General features: G+C 39.2%; 1 long non-coding RNA gene across 1 annotated transcript in view; it reads left to right on the forward strand.

Moving 5' to 3' along the window:
• The first annotated feature begins 11,570 nt into the window (after positions 1-11,570).
• LOC122789736 overlaps positions 11,571-18,400 on the forward strand; it is an 821,846-nt gene continuing 815,016 nt past the window's right edge. Inside the window, exon 1 of the long non-coding RNA XR_006362868.1 lies at positions 11,571-11,717. This is a non-coding gene — a long non-coding RNA (uncharacterized LOC122789736). The remainder of the gene's footprint in view (positions 11,718-18,400) is intronic.

Below are 18,400 nucleotides of genomic sequence, written 5' to 3' on the forward strand. Positions count from 1 at the left end.
CTGTTATGTTAATTGCTGCCTTATTTCTGAACTGCACAAGTGGACTACATTCCTAGACAGAGCTCAAGCTGGAATTCTGCCAGTTACACTATGTAACTGCTCTTCAGAATTACAGATAAGATGAAGATAGAAAATCAATGCTGTTTAAACTTACAAGTTAAATGTATATAGAAAATAAACTATATCTTTAACTATTTGAAGTGGCAGGCCCATATAAGCTACTAAACAGAGTTCTATATGCCATTTTTCATTTTAATTTTTTTTGCGCAAGTTTATAGCTGCTTGCCTATTTGCTTTTACAAAGTGCATTGCTTAATTCTAGTTCTGTCAAGTAAAGAATTTAGTTTTCAATTTTAAAAGCTTGTGGCTAGTGTATTATTAATGTGTTTGGGTAATTGCTAAACATGAATTATTAGCCATTGCCTTCTACCTTTAGAAGAATTATCAAAGCTATTGTTATCACAAAGATATTTACTTTACACTTTATTGTAAGAGGTAAAAGTAATTGTGCCTTCAATGTGCTTGAAGGGCCAATCATATCAAGGTTAAAGAAAGGTTCAGATCTCAATTGGATAAAAGGTGAGAGAGGTATGTCTTATATATGTTGTGATGATACGAGGTATTGCCATCTGTTCCATGGAGAATGGGGCAATGCATGTGTGGCATGTGCCAGCATGGTTCGCTGGAGCTTTGTAGATAATTTTGTGTCATTTGGCTATCACACTGATGTGTACAGATACTTGTGGTAAAAATATATCAACAGTGTTAAAGAATTCTGGAAGGAAAGAGTAGAAGTTTATGTAGTTGTTCTATACTTTTCAAATATTGCAACAGATCATAATAGAGCTCTGAGTGTGTATTGTACCAGAGTCAGGCGATCAAATGTGATGTCATTCCATAACCAGCACTGAGAAGATGGAACTCACACAGCTGCTTGTTTTGTTTTGTTTTCTTTGGAACCTTAAATAAAGATCTGCGAGAGTTAGCACAGTTCAGTAAGTTGTTAGTTCAGTTCCCTTCATTTGGAAGCTCATAACCTTGCCTTGTGGAAGTAAGCATCTCAGCAACCTATCTTGCCTTGCTGTATTAATTAAGTTAGCTAGGGAACAATTATTCTTTAGACAGGAAATACAGTGAGACTAGTTAAGTATTGTTTTTCTGCATATGTTTGAATCTGTTCAGCTTTTTTATTTCTTCTGGTGATTCTGTGATTAAAACTCTGGTGTTTATTGCGCTTAGATATTTAGTAGTCTCATGTTTTCTATTTTATTATTTATTGTTAAATATTTTGATACGTTTCATTGTTGGCCTACTTTTAAAGAAAACTTTTAATGTCTTGAGAGCAGTTGTGCTTATTTTGGTGACACCTTGGCCATTCTAAAATGCCTGGCTGCTTTGGTTACACTCTACCATTTATGTTAGTATTTATTTTACTCAGTATAAGTGGATACCCTTGTAAGAGCCTGATAGTGGTTGTCTGGTGGCAGTGAAGTTACCTTATAGTGTGGGCTGAAGGGATAGAGTTAGTAAATCTGTACCAGCCTTTCTCAGGAGTGTGTGTATGTGAAAATCAAATACCCAGGTGTGGGTGAGTCAGCTACTTGGAACGGGGGCACAATGCTCCAAAGTGAGTCTTGTTTGGGATCTGGAGAGACAGATAGTCCAGTCCCAGGTCTTGAGCATGTTCCCTATGTATTCTTGTGGGAAACTGTGCTTGATTCAGAGAGCTGCATCTTAAAATCCATCCAAAAGAAGGGCGACAATGAAACGTATCAAAATATTTAACAATAAATAATAAAATAGAAAACATGAGACTACTAAATATCTAAGCACAATAAACACCAGAGATTTAATCACATAATCACCAGAAGAAATAAAAAAGCTGAACAGATTCAAGCATAAATCCATTCCTGTTTTTAGTGACTGTCTCTCACCAGTGTCAGTGGTGGGGATTCAGGCTCCTTGATTACTGGCCAAGGGTAAAGAGAGGCCATCACATATTGGTGGCAGAGAGGTGGGATATTAATTGAACTTCAGTAGCCTTTGAGCAGTTGTCACTGAAGGTGTGTGCATTCTCAACAGCCACAAGGTAAACATTCAGAGTTTCATTTTTACAACAGTTTTATTAATTTTTGTTAGTTTAGTTTAGTCAGGGAAAGCAGGCAAAGAATTCAGCAGAGGACTTTAGTAAACTGACAAAGAGCCAGTTGGCCAAGGTGTAGGAAGCCAAAGGACTGGTGCATGCTAAGCAGAGTAAAGTGGAAATTATTTCATCCTTAATCACAGCTGCAGTGTGGACCAGTGGCCAGGAAGACAACCAGTCTGGTACTGGGGATGTGTAGTCTTCAGAAACAGGACAGTTCACCTTTTCCTCAGAGGACTTAAAAATCCATTTGGAGTTAAAGAGACTTGATCTGTTGGAAAAACGTTTGGAGACCAAAGAGAGACTGTGGCATTTGGATATCAAAGAAAATGAGAAACTGTGGCATTTGGAGACTGTAGAAGAGGGGAAGCAGTGTCAGCATGAATTGTAGACAAAAGAGGGACTGCAATGTTTTGAGGCTGAAGAAAAGGAGAAGCAGCATCAGCATGAGAGAGAAATTCTGACCCTTCATCAGGGTCTTGGAGGAAACGTGGAAGGGAATAACTGGACCCAGAAGCAATAAAGGTCAGCACATTTCTTCTGCAGTTTGCAGAGGGGGATGACTTGGATAATTTTATTCATATATTTGAAAGACTGTGTAAACAGTATAATGTTGACCAAGAGCTCTGGGTATGGTCCCTGACATCCTTACTCCATGGTAAAGCTGTAACTTCTGTTTCTAAATTGTCTGATACTGACTGTTTAAACTATGATAGTTTAAAAAAAATGTTTATTGAACTGATATAGTTTAACACCTGAAGTTGTAGAAAAAAGTATCATGAGCATCGCTGCAAGGCAGATGAAAGTGTATGTGGTTATATTGCCAAGTTAAATACTTATTTTAATAGGTGGGTAAGTGGGTGTCAGGTCACCACTTTTGAAAGACTGGAAGACCTTTTGGTAAGGGAAAAGCCCTTAGTACTTTGCCTGAGGACATGAGAATCTGGTTGGCAGATCAGAAGTGTAGCTCCGCAGATGAGCTAGGAAGAAAAGGGAATCTCTGCTTAGCAAACAGGGCATCACTGCACAAGAAGGGGATACCCAGTGCTGCACATAGATATAGGGGAACCCATGGTGGGCAGCCTAAATCACTCCAAAATCTACCAGTAACAGGGGAAGCCAATAGTTAAGGTACATGGCCAGGATTGGGGCTTACATGTTTTAATTTAACTAGAGGTACCATGTAGCATAAAAAGGTCCACCGAAGCAAGGTGGAGAACCAAACGTGAGCCAGCAAGAGGAGATAACAGTGTGTCAGTAGTAAGTTGTCTGGAGACAACAGGGGTACCAAACTATCATCCCAACATCTAAAGGCACATGGCCAGGATTGGGGGTTACATGTTTTAATTTAACTAGAGGTACCATGTAGCATAAAAAGGTCCACCGAAGCAAGGTGGAGAACCAAAGGTGAGGCAGCCAGCAAGAGAGGATAACAGCGTGCCAGTAGTAAGTTGTCTGGAGACAACAGGGGTACCAAACTATCACCCCAACATCTACCAGTAACAGGGGAAGCCAACAGTTAAGGTACATGGCCAGGATTGGGGCTTACATGTTTTAATTTAACTAGAGGTACCATGTAGCATAAAAAGTCCACCGAAGCAAGGTGGAGATCCAAAGGTGAGGCAGCCAGCAAGAGGGGATAACAGCGCGCCAGTAGTAAGTTGTCTGGAGACAACAGAGGTACCAAGCTGTCACCAGAGTTTGTATCCTATCTTAGTGGATGGAAGACAGGCCACTGCAAAGTGAGACACAGCCTCTGACGTAACTATTGTGAAGCCTCCAGTGGTTAAAGAGGAGCAGTACTTGCTTCGGCAGTCCACTCCAATCAGAGCTTTAGGAGAGATCCCATTCCATATACTGTTGGCCAGGCAGGTTTCACCTTGACTGGGAGGGTGGAAAAGGAAGCAAGCAGGTAGCTGTGTTTAAGGATATTCCTGCAGATGTCTTGATAGGGAATGATTTTAATAATGCAGTACCTTGCATGCATGCAATTATACTCAGTCAGGCTTGGAAACAGGCATCTAGGTCTGTTAGGCTGGGGCTAGACCCGGACAGACCCTACCTGAAGTTGGGGCAGTGATGTGGCTATTTCAGTGAGGGAGTTACCCTGTAGCAATGAGCCACAGCTGCTGGTAGGTACTGATGTTTCTATGGACAGGGTGACTGCAAGGACAGAGGTGAGTGGTAATACCCAGGCTGACAGTGAGGCACCTCTGTCAGAAGGTATGAGGCTTCCTTTGGAAGGGGAGCTGGGAATGGTTACAAACATAGAGTTGAGACATGCTCAGCTTTTAGATCCTACCTTTTAAAGCTTGAGGGAGGTAGCTAAGGAGACACCTGATACTCAAGAAAAAGGGAGTCTGTATACTGGAAAAAGGGTTACTGTATAGAGAGTGGACCCCTGAGAGAGGACTAGAGGGTGAGGTAATACAGCAGTTGGTAGTTCCCAGAGCTTACTATGTGGCTGTTGTAGACATAGTCCATGACATTGCTTTTGCAGGTGATATGGGTATAAAGCATATCAAGAGACATATTATGCAGATCTTTTATTGCCCTGGGATTGCAAAGTTTGTAACAGGGTACTGTAGGACCTGTGAGCTGTGCCAAAAGGTAGGCAAGGCAGGGGACAAGGTTAAAGCTCCATTGATGCCCTTGCCTGCGATTGAGAAGCCATTTGAGAGGGTAGCAAAAAATATTGTGGGGCCTCTGAGTACCTCATGTTCCACAGGGAAGAAGTATTTCCTGGTGGTAGGAGATTATGCTACTAGATACCCTGAGGCACTGGCTCCATTTGCCATCAGGCAGAGAAGGTGCAAATGCTTTGTTAGAGATTTTCAGCAGGGTAGGTTTCCCAAGATAAATACTTACTGGCAGAAGTGCCAATTTCATGTTAGACCTACTGGCTTGTCTGTGTAAGCGTTGTGGGGTGAAGCACCTAAAGATGATCCCCTACCAACCCCAGACTAATGGTCTTGTGAAGAGGTTAAACTCTATACTAAAGACAATGCTACAGGCATTTGCAGACCAGTTTAAGAGAGAGTGGAACAAATATTTTCATCTACTGTTTACATACAAAGAGGCACCCCCAGGAATCCACAGATTTTTCATCCTTTGTGTTGCTGTATGGGCATAGGGTGAGAAGGCCTTTAGATATGATTCATGATGAGTGGGAGGGTGAGTTTGAATCCCACAAGGAGCCTGTTGTGCCATATGTCCTAAACCTCAGGACAAGGCTAAGAGAGCTCATGGGCTTGGCCCAGGAGAATCTGTCAGCAGCCCAACAGCAGGAGAATGGTCTGGTATGACAGGCATGCAATGGGTTAATTGTTCATTCCTGCTTACCTTGGGGGCGGGTTTGCCTTTTGCTTGGAGGAAGTTGATGTAGTTTGAACTTGTATATACTGTTTGAAACATTCTTGTTGCAACTGTCTGATGAAGTCTCACTAAGGGGTGAGACGAAAAGCGCTTTATGGTTACTGTTTTTTAATATTTTTATCGTTTGTTTGAAGCAAAGTCTGAAGAATAAACTTTGGAAACTACTACTGTGTGCATGCCTCAAGCCCTCTTGCCTGCATTCCTGTTTTTGCAGATTACAGCAATGCCAATGCATATGGACTCTCAAGATAGGTATAGGTTAATGTGTTCCCATACATGCCCATTTCTCTCAAGCAACGGTTTTCCAGGGTCACTTGAAAAACTAGCTTGAGTCTTCAAAGGATGGGGGAGATGTGACGATGTGAGGTATTTCCATCTGTGCCAGGGAGAATGTGGCAGTGCATGTGTGGCATGTGCCATTATGGCTGGCTGGAGCTTTATAGATAATTTTGTGTCATTTGGTTATTACACTGATTTGTACAGATGTTTGTGTTAAAAATGTATCAACAGTGTTGTTATTACTGATTAAATGTTTATGTTTAAACAAAGAATTCTGGAAGGGAAAAGAAGAAGTTTGTGAAATTGTTCTATAATTTTTAAGTACTGTAACATTTCTTAGCAAAGCTCTGTGTATTGTACCAGTGTTTGGCGATCAACTGTGATGTCATTCCATAACCATCACTGAGAGAATGGAACTCACACAGCAGCTTGTTTTGTTTTGTTTTCTATGGAACCTGATATAAAGATCTATGACAGTTATCACAGTTCAGTTAGTTGTTACTTCAGTTCAGTTCAGTTTAGTTGGATTCTCATCACCTTGCCTTGTGGAAGTAAATATCTCAGCAGCCTATCTTGCTTTGCTGTATTAATTAAGTTAGTTAGGGAACAATTATTCTTTAGACAGTCAGGAAATACAGTGAGAGTAGTTAAGTGTTGTTTTTCTGCATCTGTTTCAATCTGTCCAATTGTGTTATTTTTTTATTTCTGCCGTGATTGAAACTTTGGTGTTTATTTTACTTAGATATTTAGTATGCTCATGTTTTCTATTTTATTATTTATTATTAAATATTTTATACCTTTCATTGTGGCTGGTAATTTACAGAATACTTTTAACATCTTAAGAGTACTTGTGTTTATTTTAGTAATGTGCCAAAAAATTTTTAGTAATGCTTTGGCCACTCCAAAAAACTGGCTGCTTTGGTTGTACTCTACCATTTATGTTAGTATTGATTTTACTTAATATAATTGAATACCCTTGTAAGAGCCTGACAGTGGTTGACTGGTAGCAGTGAAGTTACCTTATGGTCGGGGCAGAAGGGGTAGAGTTAGTAAATCTGTACCAGCCTTTCCCAAGAGTGTGTGAAAGTCAAATACCTAGGTGTGGCTGAGTCATCTACTTGGAACTGGGGCACAGTGTTCCAAAGTGAGTCTTTTTTGGGATTTGGAGAGACAGATAGTCCAGTCCCAGGTCTGTAATGTGTTCCCTGTGTGCTCTTGGGGGAAATTGTGCTTGATGTAGAGTGCTGCATTATAATCATCATCATCATCATCAGTCCCCTTTTTACCATTTTTCTACATGGGGTCGGGATATCATGTTAACTGTCTCTCTCTCTCACTGTAAATCTAACTGTAACTCTTAATTCAGTGCCACTCTCCTGCCTTCTTCAACACTCATGCTTGATTGTCTCAGATCTTCTTTCACACAATCCATCTGCCTCTTTTCTGGACTTCCTCTTATCTTCTTCCTGTCTGTCCCAAATCTTGCTCACCAGATTGTCTTCTGCTTTTCTACACATGTGCCAAACCACCGTAATCTGTTCTCTTTGATCTTTTCAGCAATTGGAGCTACTTTGGCTTCTGCTCTTATGTCACATTTCTTTGTCTGTCCCACAGTGTGCATCCTACCACTTTTCTCAGGCACTTCATTTCCATCATCTCTAGCTTCTTCAACTGTTCTGCCTTTACTGCCCAGGTTTCTGTACCATACAGTAGCACTGTCTTGTACACCTTATTTTTCTTCTTATTTGACATTCTTCTGTCATCAACTGCATCTGACACTCTACGCCAGTTTGGCTGCAGCCCCTCTGATTCTAGCTTTGAACCTTTTCATTCAGACTACCCTTCTCCACAACCACCCCTCCCAGATTCTTGAAGATGTTTGCCTGTTCCACTATCTTCCCTTCTATCTCTGTTCTCAGCTTCTTCTGATTTCCCCAATCTTCTACCATTACCACTGTCTTATCTGTGCTTAGTTTCATCCCATGTGCCTTCAGATTTGCATTCCATTTACCTTTACTTTGCTGAAGTTCAAGTTCAAAGTCTGCCTGTACTGCCACATTGTCTGCATACATAGGTTCATAGAGGTTCATAGGTTAGTACTAAGCTAACTGCTCTTGCGAGCCAGCAGCTTTGTTGATCTGTCCCCTCCAACCTGTTTGCTAATGTTGTCCATCACCAGTATGAACAGTAGTGGGCTCAGAGCTGAACCCTGGTGTACACCCACTCCCACTGGGAATCCATCTGTGAGGCGGAACATTGTTCATATTTGAGTCATTGGTCCTTGTACATAGCCTGCACTAATTCTACCAATGTTTCTGGGACTTCAAACCACTGCAGTATTGCCCAGATCAGCTTTCTTGAGATCTTGTCATATGCTTTCTCCAAGTCTAGGAATCTCTTCTCATTTCTAGCTTCTTCTCAAGTATCTGTCTCAATACAAACATTGGGTGAACTGTGCTGCATCTGAGCTGAATCCAAACTGCTCATCTCCCATCTTGCATTCTAATACTCTACATATCCATTTATCAATCACCCTCTCCAGAACTTTCATGCAATGTGTTAGGAGTTTGATGCCTCTGTACTGCTCATAGTTGTGCTGCATTGTAAAATACTGTGTAAATCATTTCCTGTTTTAGTGACCTTCTCTCACTGGTGTCAGTAGTGGGGATTGAGGCTCCTTGATTACTGGTCCAGGCTAAACAAAGGCTGTTACATATGGTTAGATGAGGATTAAAGACAGAGCCAGGTAGGATAGGACTAGACAAAGGGCAACATTAGGATTGGATTAAGGTGTGCAACCAACACAGTAGTTTTGACCCTTTAGATTAAGGTGAAATGTAGCATTGCATATGCAAGATATGTAGAAATAAACAGAATGCCAGACAAAGATTAATGTGAAATCTAAACATTCATTTTGTCAAGCACACAGACTATGTATGTCCTTCAATTTTCTTTATAGAATAGCACCTTCTACTTCTTTTTCATTTTCAGGGACATTATTCCAGACTTCAGCCTTCACTTGTATTTCTCCAGAGTGTCCTCTTTGTATCCTCTCTAATTTCAGGTGTTAGGAATTGTATTTATTCCATAATTAGTGGCCATTATGTACCCTCAAATCCACATTTTCTTCTTTAGTTGCTATGGAGAACCTCTTTGTTGTTTGTCTGACTGCTCTTTATGTCTCAGGAACTCCATAGTTCCCTTATGTACCACATCCTGTTGTACAATGAGCAGACAAAACGCTACTGCAAACTGTAGTCACTTTACAGCATGGTCATCCTCCCAGCAGAAAACCCATTGGATGAGACCCAGACAGAGATAACCCATCCATATTTAAGTTACTGCAGCCAGGCATAGCCAATACTGGATCTCATATTTGTAATTCTGGAGGATCACTGTCCATCAGGACAGTTTTGTGTTGCAATCACTTTGACAATAAATCCATTATCGAGACAATGTGTTTTTTGCTGACACAGATTCCCTACCCAGAAATTAGTATTTGAATGTGGTGAGTGCACATTTTATAGCAAGGCATTCTTTATCATTGGATAATGTGTCTCAGCATTGCTGAGTTTTCTACTTCTATAACGGATGAGGTGGCAGGATGTTTATCCCCTTCTACACTCTGAGACAGTCTTCACATATGCCTGCATCAGAGACATCTGTGCACACTACGCATTGCTCTGAAACTTTTGTTGCTGTTAATACTGGCTCAAAACACAGCATATAGTTTATTTGCCAAGAGGTTTGTTCTGCTTCAGCTGTACACTTGACCTTTAAAGGATTCTTGCCATTTGTTAGATCAGCCAGGGTGTCAAGCAGTAGCAGATAAATTAAGACTATATTTATTAGTATTAATCACCATCTTAACCTGTTTCTTTGTGGTTTTTATGGGCCATTTCTGTGCTGCTTACATTTTTCAGCCTGTAGCTACTATCCATCAACCTTTTGTAATACCCATTTAGTGGGCTTCTGTATTGTCTAACTTGCACTTAGTTGAGATAGTACTTCACTCAGCTTGATGCAAAAAATCTAAAACAGCTTGAATGTTAGGAAGATGACTGCCATAGTCTTCAGACAATATTACTACATCATGCAGTTTGATGCTGCATACTTGGTATGGGGTTTAAGAATTTTGTCTGTCAGCTTCTGAAATTTTGCTGGTGCTTCATAATATCCAAAAGGCATTATTCTGCAATGGAATAGTCCTTCTGGTGTGAAAATGCCATTTTTATTTAACTTCTGTGGCTAATAGAAGTTGCCAATAGACTTTGTTTAGGTCCAGTGGACAGAAATCAAGCATTATCCACAGAAATCTAGTATTACGCAGTGTTTCAATCAGTTTGTTCACTTTGGATATGAGATATAAATCAAATTTAAAAATGCTATTTAGTTTTCTGAAATTGTAAAACATGGTATACTTATCCATCTTTGGGAATAGCATAATGGGGTTAGTTCACTCACTTTGAAATTATTCTATGATGCAAGTTTAAACACTTTCTGTACCTCTTTCTTAATTGTGATTTTTCTTTTCAACAGACACGATAATTGTGTTGAACTTGGTTAAACTAGTGTTTACAGGCAACTCTGAAAATATGTTTTTATTCCTGTGTGCAAATTCCTTTGCTACTATTTTCTGAGACATTAGTACTATTTCATCTGTTTTGACCTCAGGGCATGCTGTGCAGGTCTTAACTTCCTCTACACACTTGCTACAGAAAGGTCAGATTCTCTCTAAGGCTTCAGAACATTTATGTGGTATAATTGCTTTTGTATCCTTTTACCTGGTTGTCTCACCCTATAATTTACTTCACTTACTTTTTTGCAATTTTAAAAGGTCCTTGCCACTTTCTTAGGAACTTGTTTTCACCAGTGGGTAGTAGCACAAACACTCTATCCTCTGGTTTGAATTCTCTGAGACAAGCATTTTTGTCATATGCTCTGTTGTGTCTTCAGTCCTTTATATATTAGTTTTAAACCTGTCGTGCAGGTCTTTAAAATGCTCTATCATAGTTTTTAAATGGGGAGCTTTCCTGTCCCTTGTTCCTTATGCTATATATAACAAGCCTTGGATGTCTGCCATATAGCATTTCAAATGGCATATTGATAGTTGAGGCTTCGGGTACTTTTCCTAGTACAGCTCTTTTGATTGTGCACCTTTAACTCCTAGTGGGCGTGGCTTGAGCCTTTAAAAAATAAAGTTATCACCTTACAGTTCTAACAAATACTCATTGACATAGGTCAAATATCAATACAATTGTGTTTGCCATCATGTATGCTTCAAGATAAAATATTCTGATACCTTGTACAGGACATGGTTTTGGAATTATTAATGCAAGTATGAACAAGCAATATTTGACGCCTAGAGGAGCTGTAGGAGGTAACTGCAGATGCACCTGGAGGCGTCACTCGGATGTAAAGAGAAGTAGAATTTATGGAAGCAGTTAATTCAAGCCTCTCCGATCTACTCCTATATCCTTTCATAACATAGACTTTGTTTACTTAACATGCACAAGCATCACATTTGTCTACTTGGAGTAAATACATGCCCTTTGCTGCTTTAGTTTAAAATAAAATGCACAAATTTCAAGCATTATCTGAACATGGATGGGATGCCTTGGTGAGTTAAGATTTCTTGAGGAATCCCACTCTAGAAAGCAACACTATTAGTTCTTTTGTTGTACTCTGTAAGCATAATGCTGCAAGACATTGTGTTGAGTAATAATAATAATTACCAGTACATACTGATTAACCTTACTTAAACTTGCAGGTGGACCAGCAGTATCCATTCATATTCTTTCAAATGGGACTTCCAGAATAATGAAGAGTATCCAAGGGCTCTTAAACTCTAGGTTGTGTGCTGTCCTTTAACATTCTGTCCAAGCCACACAGAAACTTTCTATGCTCCATATGAAACCAGGTTAGTAAATTCTAGCTAAAATCTCAGATTTTATCTTATTTATTTGTTTATTTATTTATTTTTTTACATTTGTTTATTGGAAATGTCCAACTGGGCCAAAGGCCCATTTTCAGTGCAGGCCCAGGGAGAAAAACTCCATAGAACAAAATCTACAGAGATTAAATAAAGTTTATCAATAGTCAAAAGTAAAAACATTATCAAAAAGAAATTATGTGAAAAAGGAGTATACAACAAATAATACAATTCAGAATGCATAAATCATAGAATACAATTCAAGTATAAGAGATGGCATACAAGTAAAAGACAAGGCATTAATAAAACTTGGAAAATAAATCGTAAGATGAACTATAGATGTAAGGAAAGAGAATTAAATGATATGAGTGACAGGGAAGTAAAGAGATGGATTGAAGGTGCATCAGGATAAAAGTATAGGGGTGAAACTGAATATAGTTAGATAGTAAGAAAGTGTTAGAGGTAGAGAGACATATGCCAGTTGTTGGTAAGGTGTTCCTTTAGTAGTAGTTTGAATTTGGAAGTGTTGGAAGTATTTAGTATCGTTTGTGGTAAAGAATTCCATAATTTATATACCTGGTTTGAGAAGAGTGAATCTCCATAGCTAATATTAGATTTGGTTACTTTTAGTATGTTTTTTGTTGGAAGACCTTAGTGATCAGGGACAAGAATAAGACTGATCTAGGTGTTTGACAGAAGGGCAGTTGTTTGGATGGTGGGAGATGGCACGAGTAAAATTTAATTGGTTAAAGGTTAGTAGATTGAGAAGTTCAAGACATTTTCGTAGGTGCAGAGCAGTGCAATGGTGGGATATATATGTAAGGTTAGAGGTGAATTTTGCTATTTTATTATAACAGGACTCACATTTGTTTAAATCTGCTTTTCTAATGTTTATGAAAAGTGGGGATGCGTATAGTACAGGGGAAAGAAGATGAGTTCTGGATATGGCCTTTCTGGTGGAATCAGTTAGGTAGGGCTTAATTCTCTGGAGGAAGCCTAGTTTGATGTGCACCTTGTTGATAGTTATTACAAGGTGCTTGTCAAATCTAAGGTTATTGTCTATGGTCAACCCTAGGAGCCTGGTCTGTTCCACTGGTTCTATTATAGTATTATTGGAGGAAGAGATGGTGAAGGGGAAAGGCGGTCTTATAGTTTGTTACTGGTAAAGAGCATGAGCTTGGTTTTATTGGGCTTGAGAATAAGCTGTAAATCAGAAAGTTAGTTTTCAATGTCATTGAAGGCACACTGAGTTGTTTGTAGAAGTGCAGGTATAGAGTGAGCTGAGCAAATAAGGGTGGAGTCATCTGCATATTGTATGATGGTAATGATTTGAGTGGCAGAGCAGAGGTTATTTGTGAAATGGTGAAAAGTAGTGGACCAGGTATGGATGCTTGAGGTACACTGACAGTGACAGGTAAAAGAGAAGATAGTTCATTTTGCCATTTTACAGCCTGTTGATGGTCGGATAAATAGCTTTGAAACCAAGACAGTGTGGACTGAGACAAGTTTAATGTGCCTAACTTGTTCAGATGTTTCTGATGTGAAACTGTATCAAAAGCTTTTGACAAGTCAAGATAGATGGAGGATACGTGGAGGCCAGTATTTCTAAGTTGGTTGATAGAATTGGTAAAACTGACAAGAGCAGTGGTAGTACTGTGCTTGGGCCTAAAACCATTCTGGGGTGGAGATAGAAGGTTGTTTAGCAGATATTGGAGTAGTTGTGTATGTATGCATTTTTCCAGAATCTTTGCACAGGGAGAGAGAATGGCTATTTGCCTATAGTTACTGAGTTCTGTTGATGTGCCGCCTTTATGTAGAGGAATGATGTAATGATTTTCCATAGTTTTAGTATGTATTGTTCAGTAATTAATCGGTTGATAAGGATTAAGATTGGGAAAGAGATGCCCGATGCTAGTTTGAAGAATTCATTGGGAAATTGGTCTGCAGCATTTGAGGAGGGCTTTAGTCCTGACAACAGCTTCTTAATGGTGCTAGTTTTGCTAGGTTTAATTCAGAAGGAATTTAGGATGTCTGTAGTCTGTGTAGGTAAGGATAGAGGGGTGTTGCTGTTATTATGTACCAGGGATAGGACAGGATTGATGAAGCAAGAGCTGAATTGGGAGGCAGTACTATCAGTGGGGTTAGTAGTGGTTGGGTCTACACTTACGGCCTGACCTGGTTTTAGCAGACTGTGGATGGTTTGCCAGAATTTCTGGGGATTTTTCTGGTGCTTATTTTCCACAGTGGTGTAGTATTCTTTTTTGTCAAGTTTATTTTGTTTTTGGCTAGGTTATGCAATTGATGATAACTGAGCAGAGTTATTTCATTTTTAGTGTTAAAGTAGTGGCACCAGGTTTTGCCCCTTAGTTTAAGAGCTTCCTATTCCCTTTGGTGAGCCATGGTATATGTTTGGATTTAGTACACCATTTTCTTAGTGGGTCTACATCATTTACAATATTGATAAATTTGTCATTCAAATATTCTACAGCATGGTAAGGGTGGAGGTGCTTGAGAGGGGACCAGTCACATTTGTGCAGAAGGGTCTTAGAAATTTCTGGTGAGAATTTTTTTTATTATGTATGTATTTAAAATTATGTTTTTAGGTGGATAGATATGCTGTCTAATCAGGTAGGTGGGTCTGTGATTGATAAGGTTGTCAGGGTGACAACCATCTTGGTAACACAGGAAAAGTCTGTTAGGGTCCAGTGCAGTATAGGTTGCTTTTGTACTGCACTTGTTGACCCTGGTAGGAGATTATATCACTTGGTGGAAGCCGTGGAGGTTGATAAAATTGGTTTGATATTTGGAGCTGCAGGAGGACCAGTCTAGGTTGAAGTCCCCCATAATTATGGTTTCTTGACTGTATGGTGAGGCAAACCAGCAAATGAGGACTTCAATGGAGGACGGGTTATTGTTAGGGGGTATGTAAATTGCTATGAAAATTATACTTTTGTTGCAGTTGATTTGAAGGGGAGTGGCAAGGATTTCAAAATTTTGAGGGTGTGGGTAGTTAATTATTAGATGTTCTAGGCTGAAGTTATCTTTATATATTATGGATATGCCACCACCCATTTTGTGAATCCTGTCAAGTCTACTGATGTTATACCCAGGGGTTACTATATCAGTATCTTTTATGTGTGGTTTTAGTCAGGTTTCTTTCAGTATAACAATGTCTGGAGAATATTGGGTGAGGGTTGCATGAAATTCAGAGATTTTGTTGAGTATAATTCTTAGATTCATATTTAGAATGAGGAGATCTGTATTGCTATGTTGGTGATTAGTGATGTTAGGAGAGAGGGGTACTTGGTGATAGGAGGGCTTGGATTAGTGTGTATGTCTCCACCTAGTTTAATGTGAGCTGAACTGATTATATATAGGTGTGTGAGTCTGATAAATGGTTTGGTATCTTTTTGTGATAAGGAAAGTGTTATATGTACATGAACATATTTGAATGAGAACAGTTAGATGAGAGAGATGTTATATAGGTATATAGAAATTATATAGTTAGTGGGGTAAAGGAGTGAGTTATGAGAAGGTTGGTAGGAAAGTGTAAGAAGGATATGTGTTAATGGCGATATGATGTAAGAAGGTAAGCTGTGATAAGTAGGGTAGATAATGTAGAGAGTTGGTGAGGCATTGTTGAGATACAGTGTTGCTTATTGGTATGTATTGAAATGGGTGAAAGAGAGGGTTAGAGTTGTAAATTATAGTGAGGGTATAGTACTAGTTTAACTGGATGGGGTTGGGTTTAGTGTAGTATTGAGGTAATTACTAGATAATGATAACTATTTACTGACTGGATGATTAGACAGAAGGTGTGCCAGAGGCTCAGAATAAATGTAGGGGTAGTGGGAGTGGGTGGGAATTGGGGGTAGGCTAGGGGAGCAGAGTGAGCTTGAGCAAAGTGAGGGCAAACGGAGAGTGTAGGACTGGATAGCAGCTGACTGCTGCAAAAACAATATATATGAGCAGTGAGTAGAGGAGATCAGTTAGAAATGAAACAGAATACAGTGTAGTAAGGGATGTGGTAAGGGAAGGGAAACAATAAGACAGAGTGGAAACTAGCAGAAAAAAAAAAATAGCTAGAAAAACAAGCCCAACTTTGACTCAATATAATTAGGGAGAAAAGAGAGAGAGGGAAAACTAAAAGGTTAAACAGATAAGAAAATAATTGAGTAGCTGTTAGAAACAAGGGCAGAGAAAAAAGGCATTACAGTGCAAATAAGCAGAGGTAGATAGAAAAAGGGGGTGGGGCTGTGGACACCAGCTCAGTGATGTCAGGTACAATTTTAGAAAGAGCAATGAAGTGATAATATTAATAGAATATATACATAAAATATTGATGGTGGAATTTGGGTAATTCAGTGAAAATATTAGGTAACATACATTAAATATTGACAGTAGTTTAATTTTGTTTTTGTTATTGTTTTCTTTGGGGGACCTCAGTGTCTGTTTTACAGGAAGAGCTTCAAAGTGAAGAGTGGAGAAACTTGAAGTCAGATACGTTGATTAAACCAGGATAACCACATTAAATATTGACAGTGGTTTAATTTTGTTTTTGTCATTGTTTTCTTTAAATGACCTCAGTGTCCGTTTTGCAGGAAAAGCTTCAAGGTAGGAGAGTAGAGAAATCTGAGGTCAGATCAGTTGGTTAAACCAGGATAACCACATTAAATATTGACAGTGGTGTAATTTTGTTTTTGTTAGTGTTTTCTTTAAGGGACCTCAGTGTCTGTTTTGCAGAAAGAGCTTCAAGGTGGAGAGTGGAGAAACCTAAGGTCAGATCAGTTGATTAAACCAGATTAACCACCTTTCATAACCTGGTGAAACATTCTTTGTAAGACCATCATGATGGGCCTGCATTTTGCAGGTTAAGAACCTTAAGTAACTTAATTTGGACTTAAGAATATGTTTGCTTGCTGGCCCCATTTTCACACTAGTCTAGCCACGACTACTACATCATTATCATTCTATTCATAAATGACCACTCAGAATGTGGCTATTTGCTAACTTCATCACAAGTAAGTGTTTTAAAAGACAATGAAACTAATAATTTGCTCGGTATCTGTTTTTGTCTTTAATGACTCTGTAGAGCAGGTTCGTTGATGGCTCAAAGTATGGGTATGAAGTGAGCTTGTTATGTTTCTATGCTTATACAATTATTCTTGATATATTCTCTGTAGCCTACATAGTGTATGGTAATTGTTTCCTCCAGGACCTAGCCTGATAGATCCACTACTGACATTCAACTGACCCATTCATTTTGAGGTAATGGAAGCCAGACTCCTGAGCTGGTCAGGATTCCTGTGGTCTATCCATTCTTACTTGGCAGTCCTAATCAGCTCTTAAGTCTCTGGTAATATTCAAGTGGAAGGGAGGTGTCCAGCTTACTGACTTTAAGGGGGCAGCCTACCCTGTTTATAGTGGGAATACCCACCAAACATTGCTGATTCTGCTAGGCCCATTGATGTAGTTCCCACATGGTGATACTGTTTCCACATGCCAGATCCCCCCCTCCCCCATCTTACTGGTGCTAAGCAGTGTGACTGCACAGGCTATGCAGGCTCAGTGTCCACTAAGTAACACCAGCTAATGCTCCCACTAAGTGTATCCCAGTGAGGTGAGTCAAGCCATCTGCCTTCACCAAAGATCAGTGACCCAGCATTGGCCACGTATTTCTATCATCTTTGATCAGTTCTTATAGGCATTTGAGCTAGTCAATGAACATTGTCAGGGCTTTATAATTCTGTGCTACAGAGCTGGCATGTCCTGCTTATGGTATTGTCTTTCAACTGAGCCTTCTTGAATTTGACATGGCTTTTCTGGAGGGCAGCCAAGTTATCATCATTTTCATCATTATTTTGATATTTAATAGAGGCTATGGCCCCTTTTATAAACATTGGTACAGGTTTCTCCCCTTCATTTAATTTTTCCCCTGTAAAAGTAACTCACAAGAATAATTTTCATACACGTCTGACTTATGGTTTGAAATTCTATTTAATGACAGATGTTCTACTTAAACAACTAGCTCTTCAGAAGACATTCTTGAAATACCCATTCCCTTAAGTTGCTAAGGAATGCCTATTTAGCTTCCCATATTGATCTTACTGTGCAATACTCATATATCTCATAGTCTTTTGTTTTTAGCCGTTGTAGAAATGCAACCATATTACTGAATGTAATGCTCTGCAACTATGTTATATATTTTTTCCACATAATGTTATTTTACATTGTATAATTATATGCTTATGTTACAGTACCATGTAACAATTCCTTAATTTCCTTTGTACTGTACTTTGACAACCTGTGTATTGTGTTCTGTCTACTGTATTTCATTTTCTGTACTAATCTTTCTGGAGTTTTTCTCCCCGGGCCTCTGTTGAAAATGAGATTCATGCCCAATCGGACTTTCCTGGTAAACAAATGTAAAATAAATAAAAATGTCTGGAATTGTACTAGTTATACAAGTTTTTAGCCATAGGTTTCTGAATTATGAATTAAATCAGCCAATTATCCTACTAATCTGAATTACATTGCAGTAATTAAGCTTGAAAATGTCCACACTGTTAAAGTGCAGTTGCATTAGAAACCAAGGGGAATTCCATCTGCAGAGGCATGCTGCCACTTGGGAGACAGTAATGTCAATGCTCGTAGCAGCTGCTGAGGTGGGA

This window comes from Protopterus annectens, chromosome 15.part0, assembly GCF_019279795.1.
Source record: "Protopterus annectens isolate FY-2018-M chromosome 15.part0, PAN1.0, whole genome shotgun sequence".
Lineage (NCBI taxonomy): Eukaryota > Metazoa > Chordata > Ceratodontiformes > Protopteridae > Protopterus > Protopterus annectens.